Below are 24,060 nucleotides of genomic sequence, written 5' to 3'. Positions count from 1 at the left end.
TCAATAAAGTGAGAGCTTTTTTCAAAAAAGAGGGGAAGAAGGCTGGGCTCATTTGAAACAATGGCTCAGGTTGTCACACCTGGAAGCACATTTGTTATCAGGTCAAGGAAGTTGGAAGAAAGACCTTCATGGCACCATTCTGGCCATCTGTGTAAGACAAACAGCCAGCCTCCTAGCTGGGGATAAATGGCAAGTGTGCCTACATACATTCTGCTTCCCTGTCATTCTTCCCTTTCATTTCACTTCGTTTTTCAAGTATTTGTTGAATTCCATGCCCTCTATGTGACCAGCACTGGGTTGGATTCCATGGGCAAATACATGTATTTTCGTACTTGGGGAATTCGTTAGTTACCTATTGCTACATAACAAATTACCCCCAAAACTTAGCAACTTAAAGCAACAATTCTCTATTAATTCACAAAGTTCTGGACAGTCAAAAATCTTGGAGTGGTTTATCTGGGTCTTTCTGTTATGGCTCTGTTATGAGGTTTCAGTCGAGTTGTTGGCCAGGACTGCAGTTATCTGAAGGCTTGACTAGGGCTGGAAGATCTGCTTCCAAGAAATAGCCACTTCAAGTCATTCACATGCCCTTGGCAAGAGGCCTCAGTTTCTCATTATGTAGACTCCTCCATAGGTGATATGGTTGGGATGTGCTTGCCCTCCAAATCTCATGTTGAAATGTGATCCCCAATATTGGAGGTGGACCCAGTGAAAGGTGTTTGGGTCATGGAGGTGGATCCCTCATGAGTGGCTTAGTGCCCTCCTTGCAGTAATGAGTAAGTTCTCACTCTGATTTCACGTAAGATGTGGTCACTTCAAAGAGCCAGGCAGCTCTCTCCTCCCTTTTTCTTGCTTCCTCTCTCACCATGTGACATACTGCTCCCTCTTCACATTCCACCATCATTAGAAGCTTGCTGAGGCCCTCACCAGAAGCAGATGCCATCACCATGCTTCCTGTACATCCTGCAGAATCATGAGCCAAAATAAACCTCTTTTCTTTATAAATTACCCAGTTTCTGGTATTTCTTTATATCAACACAAGTGGACTAACACAGAAAATTGTTACTAAGGAGTGGGATGCTGCTATAAAGATACTTGAAGATGTGAAAGAAGCTTTGAAGTTGGGTAACAGACAGACGTTGGAAGAGTTTGGAGAGCTCAGAAGAAGACAGGAAGACAAGGGAAAGTTTGAAACTTCTTAGAGACTGGTTAACTGGTTGTGACCAAGGTACTGATAGAAATATAGACAGTGTTTTTCCAACAAGAAACTATAAGAACAAACAAAACTTTAAAAAAAGGAAATACAGACACTGAAGGCCAAGCTGATAAGGTCCCAGACAAAAATGAAGAAGTTACTGGGAGCTACAGCAAAGGTCACCCTTATTATACCCTAGCAAAGAGCTTTGCTTCATTGTGTCCATGTCTTACAGTTTTATGAAAGGTTGAACTTAAGAGTGATGACTTAGCATATCTGGCAGAAGAAATTTCTAAGCAGCAAAGCATGCAAGATGTGCCCTAGCTGCTTCTAACAATCTAAGATCAGACATGGAAGCAGAGGAAAAACTTAAGTTGGAACTTGTCATTAAAAGGGAAGTATAGTGTAAAAATTTGGAAAATCTGCAGCCTCGCTATGTGGTAGAGAAGAAAAGAGCATTTTCAGGCGAAGAATCCAAGCAGGCTAAGGAATAACCACTTGTTAGAGAGACTAACATAACTAAAAGGGAGCCAAGTGCTAATAGTCAAGACAACAGAAAAAAGTGCTTGAAGGCATTTCAGAATCTCTGAGGCAGACCCTCCCATCACAGACCTAGAGGGCCGAGAGGAAAGAATAGTTTCAGGGGCCAGGCCCAGGGCTCCATTGCTCTGCTCCCAGAATCCTGGCAACTCCATCTCCAGCCTCAGTGAAAAGGACCACAGATACAGTTCAGGCCACAACTCCAAATGGCACAAGCCATAAACCTTGGTGGTTTCCACATGGTGTTAAGCCTGCAGATGCGCAGAATGCAGAAGTGAAGGAGGTTTGGAAGCTTCCTCCTAGATTTCAGAGGATGTATTGGAAAGCCTGAGTGCCCAGGCAGATGCCTGCAACATGGGTGGAGCCCTCACAGAGAAACTCTGCTAAAGACATGCTGAAGGGAAATATGGGGTTGGCGCCCCCACACAGAGTCTCCACCACCAGGGCACTGTTTAGTGGAGCTGTGGGAAGAGAGTCACTGCCCTCCAGACCAGAAAATGTAGAGCCATCAGCAGTTTGTACCCTGAGTCTAGAAAAGCTCCAGGCATTCAGCTCCAACCCATGAAACAGCCAGAGGGGTTGCACCCTGCAAAATCACAGGGGCAGAACTACTAGGGCCTTGGGAACCCACACCTTGCACCACTGTGCCCAGCATGTTGGACATGGTGTCAAGGAAGATTATGCTGGAGTTTTAAGGTTTAATGTCTCTCCTGCTGGGTTTCAGACTCGTGTGGGTCGTGTTGCCCCTTTCTTTTGGCCAATTATTTTCCTTTTGGAATGGAAATCTTTACCCAATACCTGTTCCATCATTGTATCTTGTAAGTAAATGACTTGTTTTTTATAATTTTACAGGCTCATAGGTAGAAAAAACTTGCCTTGTGTCTCTGATGAGACAGGACTTTGAACTTGAGACTTTTGAGTTAATGCTAGGATGAGTTAAGACTTTGGGGGACTATTGAGAAGGGATTATTGTTTTTTGCCATGTGAAAGGACATGAGATTTGGAGGGCTGGGAGCAGAATGATATGGCTTGTCCCCTCCAAATCCCATGTTGAAATGTAATCCCCAATGTTGAAGGTGGGCCTAGTGGGAGGGTTTGAGTTTTGGGGGTGGATCCCTCATGAATGGCTTAGTGTCCTCCTCACAGTAATGAGTTCTCACTCTGATTTCACACAAGATCTGGTTGTTTAAAAGAGTGTGGCATCCTTTTTGTCTCTTGCTCCATCTCTCATCACGTGACATGTTGCCCCCTGCCTTCACTTTCTGTCATGATCGGAAGCTCCCTGAGGCCCTCCCCAAAAGTAGATGCTGGCACCACGCTTCCTGTACAGCCTGCAGAACCATGAGCTAAATAAACATCTTTTCTTTATAAATTACCCAGCCTCTGGTTTTCTTTACAGCAATGCAAATAGACTAACATGATAGACTTTTAGTGAAATGGCAGCTGACTTCTCCCAGAGTGAGTGATCAGCGAGAGAGAGAGAAAAAAAAAACAGAAGCAACAATCTTTTATAGCCTATTGAAGTGATATGTCATTACTCCTGCTATATTCTGTTAATCACACAGAACAATCCAGAAAGTAACCCACAAGGGCATGAATCTTTGGAGGTGGGAATCTTGGGAGGTTGGGAACTGCCATGGAGGCTGTCTACCATAAGGAACTCATCATCTTATGATCCAGGAAAAGATAGAACAATGAACACATAATCCTCAAGCAACCAAATTAATTCTTCTTTATATTTATTCATTGGTTCATTTATTTTCATGGAAAAAATTAATGTGATGCCAGCAAGGAGGTATTATTTCTTTTTTGTGTATGAGAAAAATGAAGCAAAAACAATCTTTGACTTGCCCCAAGTAACCAAGTAATGATGCAGCTGAGACCAGATCTTGAACTTTTAGTTGACAGGGTTTTCCACCTCTGCTTTTCCATTACAGAGTGAGGCAATGAGGGTTCATAACGAAGTTCCTCATGGGATGGAATAAAGAATGACTTGCCGGGCACGGTGGCTCAAGCCTGTAATCCCAGCACTTTGGGAGGCCGAGACGGGCAGATCACGAGGTCAGGAGATCGAGACCATCCTGGCGAACACAGTGAAACCCCGTCTCTACTAAAAAAATACAAAAAACTAGCCGGGCGAGGTGGCGGGTGCCTGTGGTCCCAGCTGCTCGGGAGGCTGAGGCAGGAGAATGTCGTAAACCCAGGAGGCAGAGCTTGCAGTGAGCTGAGATCCAGCCACTGCACTCCAGCCCGGGCGACAGAGCAAGAGAGCAAGACTCCATCTCCAAAAAAAAAAAAAAAAAAAAAAAAAGAATGACTTGCAGGCAGGAGATAAAGAAGGTTTCTGCCATTCCAGGAGAATTTCCTACATGATCCTCCTCCATGATTTTCAGATTAGTAGTTTTCAAATAATGCCCTTTCTCTCCACCCTGAACAAGATGTCCTGCTGCTAAAATTAAATTATGCCAAATTTTTACCAAATACTCATACCTATACAACATTGGATAAAATTTTCTTTAAGTTTTTCTCTCCTAAATTTTTCTTAAATTTAGAAGCTTGGTACCAATTATCCACTGAGAACTGGTAGAAAACAAAATGAATAAAGAACAAATGACTAGTAGAAAAAACACACAAACAATATGTTCAGTTAATGCTTTGTGGCATTTTGAATGTATTTTCACATGCACTTAAGATTATTTCACATTATGCAAATATATTTTCATAATTATTCCTAACTTGTGTGTTTCATTACATGAATTGATATTTGCAGTGTCTTACCTAGCTAGGCATACTGTGATCCCTATCTGGAGACTAGCCTCCTGAACAAAATCAATAGCACTGAAGATGAGATTCATTCTAATTCACCATCTCTCCTGGTCAGTATAATTCTGATCTTTATCTTCCATGAAAATGTATATTGGAGGAAAACAATTTTTAATGTTCTGCCCTGGGAGATATAGACTAGGAAAATATCTTCCTAGTGGCACCCAGTCGGCTTAATTTTCTGGGGCCACTATGCTCTCCTCTTAGTGAGACATCTAAGAGGAAGAAGAGTCTTCCCTCATACCTGGAAATTCCTTCTCTTCCCCTCTGATAACATGTGCAAACTTGTCATTAGCAATGCCTATGGGGCTATTCGCCTCTCCAGGGTAGGAATCCTGCATCTTTAGCCTCCCACAGTACCTTGTCATAGAGAAGTAGTAAATAATTATCTGTTGAATGAATGACAGGCTCAGAAACCTCAGAAGGCCTAAATCTGTTCCCGGAGCTTTCTCATCACAGCCAAGGATCCACAGGAGAATTAACCTACAGGCAAGTTGCAGAATGCAAGGTAATAATTTTTTTAAAAAGTTAATTGCTTTCTTACATAGCAACAATGAACACTGAAATTGAACATTAAAAACACAACATTGGTTTTATTATCACCAAAAAGTGAAGTCCTTGGGTATAAATCTGTAATGGAAATGGCACAGCAAAGGTTGCTGTGTCTAGGCATTAGAAATAGAACACCACGCTCAAATAGCTCAAGCCAGTGGCCAAAGATAAGAACTTAGAGGTATCTCTCCTGCCTAGCAGACTGGGCTCTCTGTTTTTTCTACTGCTTCCTTTAAGCAGATGAGCCTTCAATCTGAATTTGTGCCTTCCATCTGAAGAACCAAGGGCTACCCCAGGCTGGGTTTTCCCTGGGAAACTGAGGAGAACTCAAGGTTGGGCTCCCAGCACCAAAGCAATACTCAGGTAGGCATAAATCGGACACAGCTCAAACAAGAACCACAAGGTCATCTGCTAAGGTAAACAAGTTTCCTATGTGTGTGAGGGACACTGGCCATAGGTCAGACAATGAGGCATTAGGCTGTCTACCAAGTAAAATAAGGATCCCGTGAAAGCCACTCTATAAACACCCCCATCTACTACCCTTCATTTCCTGTTAGGGTAGGGTTACTAGCCACTGTGGTACTGGAACACAAATTTAGCTAGGGGCTTTCAAAACAAAACCTAACAAAATATGTACAAGACCTATATGAGTTGCATAAAAACCACAAAACTATGATGGAAGTCAAAGAATACCTAAATAAATGGAGAGCTATTTCATGTACATAAATAGAAAGATTTAATATTGTCAAGATGTCAGCTCTTCCCAACTTGATCTGTAGATTCAACATAATCCCAATTATAATCTCAGCAAGCTATTGTGTAGATAAGGACGACAAGACTCTAAAGTTTATATGGAGGGGCAAGAACCCAGAATAGTCAAGACAATATTATAAAACAGCAAAGTTGAAGGACAGAAACTAATTTCAAGACTTACGATAAAGCTAAAGTAATAAAAACAATGTGGTATTGGCAGAAGAATAAATAAATAGATCAGTGAACAGAATCCAGATACCAGAAACAGACCCACATAAATACAGTCATCTGATCTTTAACAAAGGAGCAAAAACATTTTGGTGAAGAAAGGTAGTGTTTTCAACAAATTAGGTTGAAACAATAGGAGATTCACAGGAAAAATAAGGATCCAGACATAGCCTTTACGCTTTTTACAAAAATTAACTCAAAATGGATCATAGGCCTAATCATAAAATGCTAAATTATAAAATTCCTAGAAGGTAATATAGAAGAAAACCTAAGTGTCCTTGGATTTAGTGTTTAGATGCCACACCAAAGACACAATCCATGAAAGAGAACATTGATAAGTTGGACTTCAGTAAAATCAAAAATATATGCTTTGCAAAAGATTATGACAATAAAAAAAAAACACAGACTAGAAAAAACATTTGCAAAACCTATATCTGTTAAAGGACTGGCATCCAAAATATACAAAGGCCTCTTAAAACTCAGTAATGAGACAATAAACAACCCAACTGAAAATGAGGCCACAGATCTGAACAGACGCTTCACTGAAGAAGATACACAGATAGCAAATAAGCATATGAAAACATGTTCAACATTATATGTCATTAAGGAAGTTTTTGAAAAGCAATTAAGGCCAGTCGCAGTGGCTCACGCCTATAATCCCAGCACTTTGGGAGGCTGAGGCAGATGGATCACAAGGTCAGGAGTTTGAGACCCGCCTGACCAACATGGTGAAACCCTGTCTCTACTAAAAATACAAAAATTAGCTAGACATGGTGGCATGCACCTGTAATCCCAGCTACTCAGGAGGCTGTGGCAGGAGAATCGCTTGAACCCAGGAGGCAGAGGATGCAGTGGGCTGAGATCGCCCCATTGCACTCCAGCCTGGGTGACAGAGTGAGACTCTGTCTCAAAAAAAAATAAAAATAAAAATAAAAAAGCAATTAAAACAATGAGATACTATACTACTGCATTTCTATTAGAATGGCTAAAATTGAAAACACTAAAGGTGTTAGTGACATCAGTAAGATGTCAGAATAGGAAGTTTTCAGCTTTATTTCCCAACACACGAAGTCCAACTAGCAACTACTCACAGACAAGAACACCTTTATGACAATCCCAGAACCTGGGGGTGAGGCTGAGACATTCCACCTAATTGTGGGATCCAACCATTATCATCACCTTGCCAGGACCACAGCCCACAACTCCACAACCAGAGGCAATTGTGGAGCCCAGTTAGTGGCACCACACAACTAAGAAGCCCAGCCAACAACCTGCCTGAACTCGGAGCCCAGCCAGCAGCCTTGCTTGACTACAAGCCCTGCTAGCTGATCCACCTGACTTCAGAGTCCATCCAGCAACCCCACCCAAGCTCAGAGTACAGTCAGTGGTCCTGTCCAACTAGAGAATTAACAGCAAGCCCCACCTGCCCAATGACACTACCAACTGGTCTGTCCAGACCCCAGGTTGGACTGAATGGTTAAGGTATACCCCTGCCAAAGTGAACTTGTAAAGCTAGACAAGGAGAGCACTTCCACAAATGCACAGAAACAAACACAAGAATACAAAAACTGGAAAGAGTCAGGGAACATAACACCATCAAAGGAAACTAACAAAGCTCCAGTAATTTACCCAAAAGAGATGGAGATCTATAAACAGTCTAAAAAATAATTCAGAATAATCCTCTTAGGAAAGTTTGATGAACTACAAGAAAACATAAGTAGATAGCTAAACAATATTCAGAAAAACAGCACATGAACAAAATGAGTAGTTCAACAAAGAAACAAAAGACAATATAAATTTTTTTAAATCCCAAATAGAAATCCCACAGATTAGGAATGCAGTGACTGAACTGAAAAGGTCAGTAGAGAACTTCAACAGCAGACTCAGTCAAGCACAATAAAGAATCAGAGGACCAGAAGATAGGTCATTTGGAATGATCTGATCAGAGGGCAAAAGGAAAAAAAACAAAAAGCAGTGAGGAAAACCTACAAGATTTATGGGACACAACCAAGAGAAATAAATTTGCATTATAGAAATTCCAGGAGAAGATGGAGAGAGAAAAGGATAGAATGTGTTTTTAAAAATAATGACTGGCCAGTTGCAGTGGCTCACACCTGTAATCCCAGCACTTTGGGAGGCCACGGCAGGAGGATCAGTTGAGGTCAGGAGTTCGAGAGCAGCCTGGCCAACATGGTGAAACCCCATTTCTACTAAAAATACAAAAATTAGCCAGGCATGGTGGTGTGCACCTGTAGTCCCAGCTACTTGTGAGGCTGAGGCTAGAGAACTGCTTGAATCTGAAAGGCAGAGGTTACAGTGAGCTGAGATTGTGCAATTGCACTCCAGCCTGGGTGACAGAGTGAGACTCTATCAAAAATAAATAAATAAATAAGGCTGAAACCATATCCAGAAAATTGAAACTGGATCTCTTCCTTACACCTTATACAAAAATTAACTCAAGATGTATTAAAGACTTAAATGTAAAACCCAAAATTATAAAAATCCTAGAAGAAAATTCGGGCAATAGGCCATTCAGGACACAGGCATGAGCAAAAATGTTATGATGAAATCACCAAAAGCAATTGCAACAAAAGCAAAAATTGACAAATGGGATCTAATTAAAGAGCTTCTGCATAGCAAGCAAAACTATCATCAGAGTGAACAGACAACATGCAGAATGGGGAAAAAAAATGTGTGCAATCTATCCATCTGACGAATCTACGAGGAACTTAATCAGAATCTACGAGGAACTTAATCAAATTTACAAGAAAAAAACAAACAACCCAATTAAAAAGTGGGCAAAGAATACGAACAGACACGTCTCAAAATAAGACATTTACACAGTCAACAAACATATGAAAAAAGCTCAACATCCCTGATCATCAGAGAAATGCAAATCAAAACTACAGTGAGATACCATCTCATGTCAGTCAGAATGGTGATTATTAAAAAGTCAAGAAACAATAGATGCTAGCAAGGCTGTGGATAAATAGGAACACTTTTAAGCTATTGGTGGGGATGTAAATTAGTTCAACCATTGTGGAAGACAGTGTGGTGGTTCCTCAAGAATCTACAGGCCAGGCACGGTGGCTTACGCCTGTAATCCCAGCACTTTGGGAGGCCAAGGCAGGCGGATCATGAGGTCAGGAGATGGAGACCATCCTGACTAACACAGTGAAACCCCATCTCTACTAAAAATACAAAAAAATTAGCCAGGCCTGGTGGTGGGCGCCTGTGGTCCCAGCTACTTGGGAGGCTGAGGCAGGAGAATGGCATGAACCCAGGAGGCGGAGCTTGCAGTGAGCCGAGATCGCACCACTGCACTCCAGCCTGGGTGACAGAGCGAAACTACATCTCAAAAAAAAAAAAGAATCTAGAACCAGAAATACCATTTGACCCGGCTATCTCATTGCTGGGTATATACCCAAAGTGATATAAATCATTCTACTATAAATACACATGCACACGTATATTTACTGCAGTGCTAGTTAATAGCAAAGACATGGAGCCAACCCAAATGTCCATCAGTGATAGACTGAATAAAGAAAATGTAGTGCATATACACCATGGAATACTGTGCAGCCATAAAAAGGAATGAGATCATGTCCTTTGCAGGGACATGGATGAAGCTGGAAGCCCTCATCCTCAGCAAACTAACACAGGAACAGAAAACCAAACACCACATGTTCTTGTAAGTGGGAGTTGAACAATGACAACACTTGGACACAGGGAGAGGAACAACACACACCGGGACCTGTCGGGGGTGGGGGACAAGGGGAAGGAGAGCATTAGGACAAATACCTAATGCATGTGGGGCTTAAAACTTAGATGATGGGTTGATAGGTGCAGCAAACCACCATGGCACATGTAAACCTATAAAACAAACCTACACATTCTGCACATGTATCCCTGAAATTAAAGTAAACTGTTTAAGAAAAGAAAGAAAAATAGCTCAACATCACTGATCATTAGATAAATGCAAATCAAAACCACAGTGAGATACCATCTCACACCAGTCAGAATGATGATTATTAAAAAGTCAGGAAACAACAGATGCTGGTGAGGTTGTGGAGAAATAGGAGTGCTTTTACACTGTTGGTGGGAATGCAAATTAGTTCAACCATTGTGGAAGACAGTGTGATGATTCCTCAAAGATTTAGAACCAGAAATACCATTTGACCCAGCCACCCTATTACTGGGTATATACCCAAAGTAATATAAATAATTCTGTTATAAAGATACATGCACATGTATTTTCACTGCAGCACTATTCGTAATAGCAAAGACATGGAATCAACACAAATGCCCATCAGTGATAGCTGGATAAAGAAAATGTGGTACGTGTACACCATGGAATACTATCCAGCCATAAAAAAGAATGAGATCATGTCCTTTGCAGGGACATCGATGACGTTGGAAGCCATTATCCTCAGCAAACTAATGCAGGACCACAAAACCAAACACTGCATGTTCTCACTTATAAGTGAGAGCTGAACAATGAGAACACATGGGCACAGGGAGGGGAAGAACACTTACTGGGGCCTGTTGGGGGAGGGCAGGGGTGGGAGAGCATTGGGGAAAACAGCTGATGCATGCTGGGCTTAATACCTAGGTGATGGGTAGAAAGGTGCAGCAAACCACCATGGCACACATTTACCTATGTAACAAACTTCTACATCCTACACATGTATCCCAGAACTTAATTTTAAAAACAAAAATAATTAAAAAGTGTTAACTGGACAAAAAAAATAGCTGAAAACTTCTAAAATTTGAGAAGAGAAATGAACATCCACACTCATGAGGAGCAAAAGTCTCCAAATAGGTTGAGTTCAAAAAGTCTACACCAAGACACATTATAATTAAATTGGCAAAAGTCAAAGACAAAGAGAAACTTAAAAGCAGCAAGAGAAAAGCAACTCATTACATACGTGTAAGCCCCCTTAAGACTACCAGTAGATTTTCTTAACAGAAACCTTGTAGGCCAGGAAGGAGTTGGATGATATATTCAAAATAGTGAAAGAAAAAATACTCTGAACCAAGAATACTATACCTGGAAAAGCTATTCTTCAGAAATAAAAGAGATAAAGAGTTTCCCAAACAAACAACAACTGAAGGAGTTTATCACCACCAGACCTGCCTTATAAGAAACACTAAAGGAAGTTTTTCAAGCTGAAACAAAAGAACAGTAATCAACAACATAAAAACATATGAATGTGTAAACCTCACCATAAAGGTAAATATATAATCAATGTCAGAATTCCCTAGTATTGTAATAATGATGCATAAATCAGTTTTAATTCTGGTATAAAAGTTAAAAAACAAGCATATTAAAAATAATTGTAACTACAATAATTTGTTATTGGATACACAATGTAAAAAGATATAAATTGTAACATCAATAAACTAAAATGTGAAGGGAGAAGTAAAAGTATAAATTTTTGTTTGCAATCAAAGTTAAGTTGTTATCAGTTTAAAATAGTGTAGTGACTATAGTTAACAATACTTTTTCCTATACTAAAAATTTGCTAAGAGAGTAGACCTTAAATGTTCTACTAGCACTGGAAAAAAGATAACTAGGTGAGGTAAAAGATTAACTTGATTATGGTAATCATTTCATAATATATATGTATATCAAATCACCATGTTGTACTCCTTAAATTTATACAATTTTACTTGTCAATTATACCTCAGTGAAACTAGGGAAAAAACAAATACTGGTAAGGATGTGTTGCAATGAACAACAGAAAGTCTCATTTATTGCTGATGAGAATGCAAAATGGTACAGTTACTCTGAAAGACAGATTGGCAGTGTTATACAAAACTAAACACACTCTTACCATATGATTCAGCAGTCACATTTTTTGGTATCTACCCAAATGAGCTGAAAAATGTCTACACAGAAAGCTCTTCACAAACATGTATAGCAGCTTTATTTGTAATTGCCAAAAGTTGGAAGCAACAAAGTTGTCCTTCAATAGGTGAATGCATAAACTGCAGCATATCCACACAGTGGAATGTTATTTAGCAATAAAATGGAATAAGTTATTGAGCCATGAAAAGAGATGGAGGAATCTTAAATACAAATTATATAGCCAGCTCTGTTCTTTAATCAGGAGATAGAAATACAGTCTCAGAAAAGCAATGCACCAATTATTAAGTCAAAAAAATCAATCTGAAACAGCTACAGACTATGATTTCAACTATACGACATTGAGCAAAATTGCATAAACTGTAAAAAGATCTGTGGTGGTAAGGGCTTTGGGGAGAAAGACAGGGATAAATAGAGCACAGGGTATTTTAAGGCAGTGAAACTTCTGGATGATACTGTAATGGTGAATATAAATTATTGTATATTTGTCAAAATCCACAGAATATAAAAAGCGAAGAATGAGCCCTAATGTAAACTGAACTACTAACTTTAGTTAATAATAATGTGTATCAATATTGGTTCATCAATTGTGACAAATGTACCACAGTAATCCAAAATGTTAATAATAGGAGATTCTAAGGGTGAAGGAGTGAGGTGGTAAATAGAAAATCTCTCTATTTTCTACTCAATTTGTCTGTAAACCTAAAACTGCTTAAAAAGTAAATTCTATTTTTAATGAAAGAGAAATTAAAACATTCTAATATACAAAAACTGAGTTTGTCACTAGCAGACCTGTCGTACAAGAAATTCTAAAAGAGTCCTAAGGCTGAAATAAAATGACACTAAACAGTAAGTTAAATATTGCGAAGAAATAAAGAACACCAGTAAAAGTAGCTACATAGATAATAGGACAGTGTTAATGTATTTCTTGTTTGTAACCCCTGTTTTTCCTAGATAATGTAAAAGACAATTGCATAAAGCAATAATTATAAATATATGTTGTTGAGCATGCAATGTATAAAGACATAATTTGTGAGAATAATATAAAAGGAGAGGAACTGGAGCTGTATAAGAGCTAAGTTTTGGTATACTATTGAAAATTAAGTTGTTATTAATCTAAATGAATTATTATAAATTAAAATGTTAATTGTAATTTCCAAGGTAACCACAAGTAAATAAATTTTAAAACATTGTAAAAGAAGTGAAAAGGGAATAAAATGGAACACAAGAAAATACCTATTCAACAAAAAAAAATTAAGGAAGGAATTGAGGAAGAAAAAAGATATAAGATATAGAAAACCAATAGCAAAATGGCAGAAGTCCTTCCTTATCAGTAATTCTATTAAGTATAAATGGAAACTATCCAATTAAATGGCATAGCCTGGCAGAAATGATTTTTTTTTTTTTTTTGAGATGGAGTCTTGTGTGCTGCCCAGGCTGGAGTGCAGTGGCGTGGTCTCAGCTCGCTGCAATCTCTACCTCCCGGGTTCAAGTGATTCTCCTTCCTCAGCTTCCTGAGTTTCTGGGATTACAGGTGCACACTGCCACTTCTGGCTAATTTTTATATTTTTTAGTAGAGACGCGGTTTCACCATTTTGGTCAGGCTGGTATTGAACTCCTGACCTTGTGATCCATCTGCCTCGGCCTCCCAAAGTCCTGGGATTACAGGCATGAGTCACTGCACCCAGCCAGAATGGATTATTTTTAAAACATGGTTCAATTATATTCTGTCTACAAGAATTCACTTTAGATTTAAAGACGTAAGTAGGTTGAAAGTAAAATGTTGAAAAAACATTCTATGCAAATAGTTATCAAAGGAGAGCTGGAATGGCTATATGCATATCAAACAAAATAGACTTCAATATAAAAATTATTAAAGAGATAAAAAGAACATTATATAATTATTAACATAAAAGAGTCAATTCATCAAGAAGGTATAACACTTATAAACATATATGCACCTAAAAACAGAGCACCACAATACACAAAGAAAAAATTAACACAATTGAAGGCCAAATAATAGAGTTTAACAATAATAGTTGAAGACTTTAATAGCAATTTTCAATGCTGTCTAGAAAAACTATATAGAAAATCAACAAGAAAATAGAAAACCTGAACAACACTATAAGCCAATGAAATCTAACAGTTATCTATAGAACACTCCACCCAATAACAGATGAATACACATTCTTCTCAAGTGAACTGTTCTCCAGAATGGGCCATACATTAGTCCAGAAAAACATATCTCAACAAATATAAAAATATAAAAATTAGGCCAAGTATATTCTCCAACAATGGAATGAAATTAGACATCATTAATAGAAGAAAATTTAGAAAATTCACAAAGAGTGGAAATTAAACACTCCTAAATAACTGGCGAGTCAAAGAGCACATCACAGGGGAAACTAAAACACATTTTCAGGTGAATTAAACTGAAAGCACAGCTCAAGAAATCAGAAGTGACACAAACAAATGGAAAAACACGCTGTGCTCATCAATAGGAAGAATCAATATCATTAAAATGGCCATACTGTCCAAAGTAATTTACAGATTCAACACCATTCCTATCAAACTACCATGATATTCTTCATAGAAGTAGAAAAAAAACTATTTTAAAATTCATGTAGAACCAAAAAAGAGCCTGAATAGCTCTTTAAGGCAATCCTTAAAAAAAAAAGACCAAAGCTGGAGGCATCATGTTACCTGACTTCATTTTTCCTTTTCTTTTTTTTGTAGGGGGGGGCAGGGGGTGGGGATAGAATCTTACTCTGTCACACAGGCTGGAGTGCAGTAGAGTGACCTCGGCTCACTGCAACCTCCGCCTCCAGGGTTCAAGCGATTCTCCTGCCTCAGCCTCCAGAGTAGCTGGGGTTACAGGCATGCATCACCATACCCAGTTAATTTTTGTATTTTTTCTAGAGACAGTTTCGCCATGTTGACCAGGCTGGTCTGGAACTCCCGACCACACGTGATCCACCAGCCTCAGCTTCCCATAGCGCTCGATGACAGGCATGAGCCACTGCACCCGGCCACATTGCCTGACTTCAGTGACCAAAACAACATGGTAAGGGTACAAAAATAGATATATAGACCAATGGAACAGAATAGAGAGCCCAGAAATAATGCTGCATGCCTAGAACCATGTTATCTTCAACAAGGCCAACAAAAATGAGCAATAGGGATAGGATTTTCTATTCAATAAATGGTGCTGGGATAACTAGCTAGCCATATGCAGGAAATTCAAACTGGACCCCTTCCTTAAGCCGTATACAAACATTAACTCAAGATGGATTAAAGACTTAATGTAAAATCCAAAACTATAAAAACCCTGGAAGAAAATCTAGGCAATGCCATTCTGGACATAGGACCTGGCAAAGATTTCATGGCAAAGACACCAAAAGCAATTACAGCAAAACCAAAAATTGACAAATGGGACCTAATCAAACTGAAGAGCTTCTGCACAGCAAAAGAAACTATCAACGGGGTAAACAGACAACCTACAGAATGAGAGAAAATATCTGCAAACTATGCATCTAAAAAAGGTTTTATATCCAGAATCCATAAGGAACTTAAATTTACCAGCAAAAAACAAACAATACCATTAAAAAGTGGACAAAGAACATGAACAGACACTTTTCAAAAGAAGACATGTATGCAGCCAGCATGCATATGAAAAACTGCTCAGCATCACTAATCTTTAGAGAATCGCAAAACAAAACCACAGCGATGTACCATCTCACACCAGACAGAATAGCCATTATTAAAAAGCCAAAAAATAACAGACGCTGCTGAGGTTGCAGAGTAAAGGAATACTTAAACACTGCTGGTGGGAGTGTAAACTAGTTCAGTCACTGTGGAAAACAGTGTGGCAACTTCTCAAAGAACTGAAAACAGAATTACCATTCAACCCAGCAATCCTATTTTTGGATATATATCCAAAGGAATACAATTTGTTCTGCCGTAGTGACACATGCACACATATGTTTACTGCAGCACTGTTCACAACGAAGACATGGAATCAACCTAAATGCCCATCACCAGTAGACTGAATAAAGAAAAGTGGTACGTATATACCACAGAATCCTACACAGCCATAAAAAAGAACGAGATTATGTCCTTTGCAACAACATAAATTGAGCTGGAGATCATCATCATAAGCAAACTAATGCAGAAACAGAAAACCAAATACTATATATTCTCATTTATACGTGGGAGTTAACCAGTGAGAACACATGGATACAAAGAGGAGAACAACTGGACACCAGGGCCTACTTGATAGTGGAGGGTGGAAGGAAGAGGATCAAGAAAAAATACCTACTGGGTATTATACTTATTACCTGAGTGACTAAATAATTGGTACACCAAACCCCCATGACACATAGTTTACCTATATAACAATCCTGCACAAATACCCTAAACTTAAAATAGAAGTTTTTTTTAAAAGACTCTAGAAAAAGAAGAGCAAACTAAACCTAAACAAGAAGAAGGGGAAAAGTAAACATTATAGGAGAGATAAATGAAGTAGAGAATAGAATGACAATGGAAAAAATTAATAAAACAATAATAAAACAAAAAATTAGTTATTTGAAAAGATCAATAGTGTTGAGAAAACTTTGGCTAGACTAACCAAGAAAAAAAAAAGAGTAGACTTAAACTATTCAAATCAGGAACAAAGGAGATGTTGCTAATGATTGTAGAGCAATTAGAAGAATTGCAAAACAATACTGTGAACAATTATATGCCAAAAAATTAGATAATCTAGATGAAATGGACAATTTTTGGAGACATATAAGCTACCAAAATTGACTCAGGAAGAAACAGAAAATCTGGCCTAGACCTATAACAAATAAAGAGATTGAGTCAACCATCCAAAAACTTCCAATAAAGAAAACCTCAGGACCAGATGGTGAATTCTACCAAATTTTAAAGAATTTGTAGAAATTCTTCTCAGACTCTTCCAAAAAAATAGAATTGAGAAAACTTCCTAACTCACTCCATGAGGTCGGCATTACCATGATACCAACATCAGATAAAGACATCACAAGAAAAGAAAACTGTAAACCAAAGTCTCCTATGGATGTAGATGCCAAAACACTCAACAAAATACTAGCAAACTGAAGGCTGGGCATGGTAGCTCACACCTCTAATCCCAGCACTTTGGGAGGCCGATGCAGGCATCTCGGCCTCCTGAGGTCAGGAGGTCGAGACCAGCCTGACTAACATGGTGAAACATCTTCACTACTAAAAATACAAAAATTAGCCTGGTGTGGTGGTGTGTGCCTGTAATCCCAGCTACTTGGGAGGCTGAGACATGAGAATCACTTGAACCTGGGAGGCAGAGGTTGCAGTGAGCCAAGGCAGCGCCATTGCACTCTAGCCTGGGGGACAGAGTGAGATTGCATCCCCCAAAAAAATAAAATAAAAAATACTAGCAAACTGAATCCAGGAGCATATTAAAGGGATTATACATTATGACCAAGTGAGAGTAATCCCAGGAATGTGAAAGTGGTTCCAACATATAAAAATCAATCAAAGTAACACAGCATTGTCAATAGAACAAAGGAAGAAACTGATTCTTCAGTGGGTTGCATTCTGGATTCAGAGCTTTCCACACCCCAATAAATTGCCCTAAGATCACCAATTGCAAGTTCACTGCAGAATTTAATAGATTTTAATCTTTTTGTCACTTGATCCCTCAAGTACATGAGGCCTGTTGACCACATGCTTCTGGTTCTCCTCATGTCATCCAAGCACTTCTTTCCAGTCTCCTTTATGAGGCTTCCTGTCTACTCTTTGACAAGTGACCTTCTTCTGTTCATACTCTAACATCTCCCTGAATACAGTCATCCACTTTTTGGTTTAACTGCCACCTTATATCCTATCCCAGGATTCTCCCCTGCCCTCCAGACCCATGTATCCTTTTGCCCACTGGATAATGCAAACTGGATAATTCCAAGTTGTTCAAATTCCACGTGGCTAGAATTGAACTCCTTATCTTCCACCCAAAACCTTCTACTATTCCATGATTATTTGATATATTTAAAAGAATAACCACAAGCCTGTTATTATTAGTCAACCCAGTTGTCCAAAGCACAACTTTGGAAATCACTGCTGACCTCTTCCTCAACACTCAGCATTCAAGAGGTCACTAAATCCTGAGGATTAGTTTTCTGACACAGCTCTGCCAAAATCTATACCATCTGTTTCCTGGAATATTACTTTAGTCTCCTAAATGAATTTTCTTTTTTTTCCCCTTCAATCCATTATTCACATTGCAACCAAAGTGATCTTTCCATAACTAATGTGATCACATGACTCCGAATAATACCCAAGATACACAAACATATACACAAATAATAGTAACAGCATTATCTCAATTCTTAAATATTGCTGGATTCTTTCAGATCCAGCTAAAACACCCCACTTTTGGTTAAAAAAATGACTTAAAATTTCTCTTAAAATCCTATACATATGAGAATACCCTCTTTTGTGCCCCAACACTTCTACCCAACACACATGCACACCTCCTACCTCCTACCTAGCTATGGTCAACCACTCAATACACATCTCTTCTGCATGACTTCAAGGTCCTTGAAGAATGAACCTTATTGTTATTCATTTCTATACCCTCAGGGTATATATCACTGTCTGACATGTTATGAATTAAGAGCTTAAGAGCTATTTCTACATAGTCAATAGATTATTATGAATTACAATACTATCCCAGACAGTATTAAAGTCTGCTACTTATTCTGAGCACAGGGCACCATAATTTAATGGGCACATGGAGAAAGAGGAGAAAATATGAGAAAAGAGTCTAATGTTTGGAAAATTATACTTATTGGGAGACTAAAGAACATCTCAACTTGAAAAATGGAGGCTGAGGAGGGATTTAAATATATCTTCAAATACAGCCATTATGGTAGAAAAGAAATCCTTGAAGGCCAAAGAGACCAAGCCTTTCTTCTATTCCTAACTAGCTGTGGGAACCCAGGCTTTCTGGGCCCAAGTTTTTGTTCCTGTTAAATTCTAAGGCTAGGCTCTAAGCTCCCTTACAGCACTAGTGCTCTATGATTCTAAAGTTCTACATTACATTGAAACAGAATAAAGAAAAATACACAGGTGTCAGCATAGGGATTTTGTTAAACCCAAGAAATAATTTCCCAGAGCAGAACTGATTTCAGAATGGAGTGACTGTGATCAGGGCTGTACAGACTTGTTTGCTGAACACCCTGATCAACAGAGGAGTTTTCAGTCACCCTGCAGGATTCATTTTGCATTCTTCCTGGAGGGAGCAGAGGGGCTGGGGGGGAGAGTTTGAGACAGATTACACAAACCTGAACCTCTGATATTTTCATAAATATTATGTGTCAAAGAAGGTCTTCTTTTCCAGAAAGATCACACCAACTCCTCTGGGCATATAGAAAAAAATCAGTGAGTCATCATCAATGCTTCCTGTCATCAGAATAATCAAGAGTGATAATCCTATGAAGAGTGGCATGTTATGGGGTGTGAGGGCAGGGGGGCTTTTTGTAAAAAGATAGCAGAATTTTTCCTAAAACTAGAAATTCAAATATAACTGGGAATATATTTTCACAGCAGTGTGAACTCCCCTCTACAAATCCACAGCAGTTGACCTCTGTGCTTGATCTTAAGGAAGCTGAATGCCGGGGTGAATTCACTGTTTTCTGAAAAAAGATACAAAAAATCCAGATGGCAGCTTACGGCCTCAGTCGACGTTCTGCCATGAGTCCTCTCTAAGTCTATATTTAGCATGATCTGATTGAGTAAGATCACATGCTCAGAGTAGACTCAGTCCAGAATATCAGCTATGATTTACTTCCAGAGGCAGTAATAAATCTCCCTGTTGAAATTTTATTCAGTTGTTGCCAACTAGGTTCTTTGTCCATTTGTATTATGCCCTGAGGCTGTAAATATGTAGAATTAAAATGGGCAAGAGATATCTGTATTTATATCTGTTTCAGTATCTCTATTTATATCTATCTATCTGCTCTACTGCTTGCCTCCTGCAGAATGAGATTAATCCCTTTAAATATTATTAATCATGGTCATTTGCTCAAGACAGTACAATAGGGGGAATAAACAACTTCCAGGAACCACCTACTGCACTGTGGATTTCCCACCAAGAAAAATAAGTATTGAATTTTTCTCGGCTACTGAGAATAGCAATTCTACCACAGCAGCAGAAAAATAACCTTAGTAGGTAAAGACATTTGAGCCAAGTTAGACTTTGGGAACATAGTGACCTGGTCTTGAGATGAAGCCAGAGGAAATTAGCTCTCTGTCCATTTATGGGAACTGAATTTGAGCAGGAGGAGGAGAGTTGGGCACATCTTAGAAGTAACAAGTTTAACGTTTGCATTTCAGTGATCATAGCCTGCCCTATCCCAGGACGAGGATGTGTGTCTGTCCTTCCCAATATAACCCTGAGTCTTCTGCTGGCCTGGATAAGCATCCTCACCCAATGATTCAGGAAGGGCTGGATGGGAAAGGGGCATGTCTAGCCCGGACCAGATGAGGCCACACCATTTTACTGGGCTCATGGGGCTCGGGTTTGGTGCCCATTCAAATACAGCCAGATATTTCTTCCCAAATAAAGCAGAAGACTCCACATCAACCTTGTGTACTCCCACCGTAAACCAAGTTACATTGGAAACTTCAATTGACCTTTCTCAATAAAGATTGCTGATAGAATAAAAGCTCCAGTCCATTAAGGCAACCAAATATGTAACAAATTAGCTTATCTCCTCTCCATCTACAATGGTACTAGCTATGTTGCATTTTGGGGAAATGGAGAATTAGTCACTGAAATCACTTGTCTGTAGGCTAATTCTCTTTTGGGACCCTGATTGGAAAAGACTATAATTAGAAAACTTCAGGGATAAGATGAAGATAAGCCTTCTGAGACTTGAGGACCAGATCTGTGGACTTCAGTCTAGAACACAGGTGGAGACTGGGGTTTTCTGGATCTTATCCAGTCTTGGCATGGCAAGCATGTCTTTTGTCCCACAGTGGGGCCTATCAAGATTTAATAGCAACTGCAGACCTTGCTATTGCAATGCAGGCCTATCACCCTATTACTCCTGCTGCCTACAATAGCTATTCATACAGAGGAAGCATGTCAGTGATTCACCTTCGTTTTTGTCCTGTATCTAAGAATTAAGAGTGAGTTTCATGGTGACACAGTGGGCTGAAAATCTTAGTCAAGGGCATTTATAGACTTGATTATACTGTTTCTTTTTTTGTTGAAATACACTGTCATTGGCTTTATGGTGTGAAGATTACAATTGCGGGTACCTGAAACAGACAGACCTGAGTCTAGTATTGCTTTGTGTCTTATAAGCTATGTGTCCTCAGAAACATTACCTAGCCTCTCTAGACTGAACACAAGGCAGTGAAGGACAGTGATCCCTGAGTGAGCCTCTCTCACCCAGGAGTGAGGGTGGCTGCTCTCCCCCATCTAACAAGATAGAGGTTGAACGTAGTTGAGGTGATTCTGAAAAAACAGTTTTTTATTTGGAGTAGCAAGGAAATTATTGGGAACCAAAAATAAATACTCTATGCAATGTTTCTCAACCTTTTCCTATGTTATTCACTGGTCTACAGAAGGAATAAATTAAACTGCATGATTTTAAAAATTTATATCAGATAAAAATTTATATGCCACTTATTTTCTCTCAACAATATATATCATGTCTATTATTTTATGTCAGCACATATAGATGTATCTTATTGTTTTCAAAAACTTATTTATCAGGTAAGTCAAAATTATATATACTTACATTGTACCATATAGTGTTGGTGCAATGGCTAAATCAAATATTTTACATTTCCATTACCTCACACATGATTTGTGGTGAGAACACTTAAAATCTACTCTCTTGGCAATTTGCAAGTATATAATTTTTTTTTAATTATACCTTAAGTTCTAGGGTACATGTACAAAATGTGCAGGTTTGTTACATAGTTATAAATGTGCCATGTTGGTTTGCTGCACCCATTAACGCATCATTTATATTGGGTATTTCTCCTAATGCTATCCCTCCCCCATCCCCCTACCCCATGACAGGCCCCAATGTGTGATGTTTCCCTCCCTGTGTTCAAGTGATCTCATTGATCAATTCCCACCTATGAGTAAGAACATGCAGTGTTTGGTTTTCTGTCCTTGTGATAGTTTGCTGAGAATGATGGTTTCCAGCTGCATCCATGTCCCTGCAAAGCACATGAACTTGTCCTTTTTTATGGCAGCATAGTGTCTCCATGGTGTATATGTGCCACATTTTCTTAATCCAGTCTATCACTGATGGGCATTTGGGTTGGTTCCAAGTCTTTGCTATTGTGAATAGTGTCGCAATAAACATATGTGTGCATGTGTCTTTATAGTAGCATGATTTATAATCCTTTGGGTATATACCCAGTAATGGGATCGCTGGGTCAAATGGTATTTCTAATTCTAGATCCTTGAGGAATTGCCACACTGTCTTCCACAATGGTTGAACTAATTTACACTCCCACCAACAGTGTAAAAGCATTCCTATTTCTCCACGTCCTCTCCAGCATCTGTTGTTTCCTGACTTTTTAATGATCACCATTCTAACTGGTGTGAGATGGTATCTCATTGTGGTTTTGATTTGCATTTCTCTGATGACCAGTGATGATGAGCATTTTTTCAAGTGTCTGTTGGCTGCATAAATGTCTTCTTTTGAGAAGTGCATGTTCATATTCTTTGCCTGCTTCTTGATGGAGCTGTTTTTTTTAATTGAAAATTTGTTTAAGATCTTTGTAGATTCTGGATATTAGCCGTTTGTCAGCTGAGTAGATTGCAAAAATTTTCTCCCATTCTGTAGGCTGCCTGTTCACTCTGCTGGTAGTTTCTTTTGCTGTGCAGAAGCTCTTTAGCTTAATTGTCTATTTTGGCTTTTGCTGCCATTGCTTTTGGTGTTTTAGTCATGAAGTCCTTGCCCATGCCTATGTCCTGAATGCTATTGCCTAGGTTTTCTTCTGAGGTTTTTATGGTTTTAGGTCTAACATGTAAGTCTTTAATCCATCTTGAATTAATTTTTGTATAAGGTGTAAGGAAGGGATCCAGTTTCAGCTTTCTATATATGGCTAGCCAGTTTTCCCAGCACCATTTATTAAATAGGGAATCCTTTCCTGATTTCTTGTTTTTGTCAGGTTTGTCAAAGATCAGAAGGTTGTAGATGTGTGGTGTTATTTCTGAGGACTCTGTTCTGTTCCATTGGTCTATATATCTGTTTTGGTACCAGTACCATATTGTTTTCGTTACTGTAGCCTTGTAGTATAGTTTGAAGTCAGGTAGTGTGACGCCTCCAGCTTTGTTCTTCTTGCTTAGGATTGTCTTGGCAATGTGGGCTCTTATTTGGTTCCATATGAACTTTTTTTTTTTTTTTTTTTGAGCCAGAGTCCCGCTCTGTCACCCAGGCTGGAGTGCAGTGGCCGGATCTCAGCTCACTGCAAGCTCCGCCTCCCAGGTTTATGCCATTCTCCCACCTCAGCCTCCCGAGTAGTTGGGACTACAGGCGCCCGGCACCTCGCCTGGCTAGGTTTTTTTTTTTTTTTTTTGTATTTTTTAGTAGAGACAGGGTTTCACTGTGTTAGTCAGGGTGGTCTCGATCTCCTAACCTCGTGATCCCCTGTCTCGGCCTCCCAAAGTGCTGGGATTACAGGCTTGAGCCACTGTGCCCAGCCCCATATGAACTTTAAAGTAGTTTTTTCCAATTCAGTGAAGAAAGTCATTGGTAGCTTGATGGGAATGGTATTGAATCTATGAATTACCTTGGGCAGTATGGCCATTTTCACGATATTGATTCTTCCTATCCATGAGCATGGAATGTTCTTCCACTTGTTTGTGTCATCTTTTATTTCATTGAGCAGTGGTTTGTAGTTCTCCTTGAAGTGGTCCTTCACATCTCTTGTAACTTGAATTCCTAGGTATTTTATTCTCTTTGTAGCAATTGTGAATGGGACTTCACTCATGATTTGGCTCTTTGTTTGTCTGTTATTGGTGTATAGGAATGCCTGTGATTTTTGCACATTGATTTTGTGTCCTGAGACTTTG

This window comes from Rhinopithecus roxellana, chromosome 16 (assembly GCF_007565055.1).
Source record: "Rhinopithecus roxellana isolate Shanxi Qingling chromosome 16, ASM756505v1, whole genome shotgun sequence".
Classification (NCBI taxonomy): domain Eukaryota; kingdom Metazoa; phylum Chordata; class Mammalia; order Primates; family Cercopithecidae; genus Rhinopithecus; species Rhinopithecus roxellana.
This window is presented reverse-complemented; position numbering follows the sequence as displayed.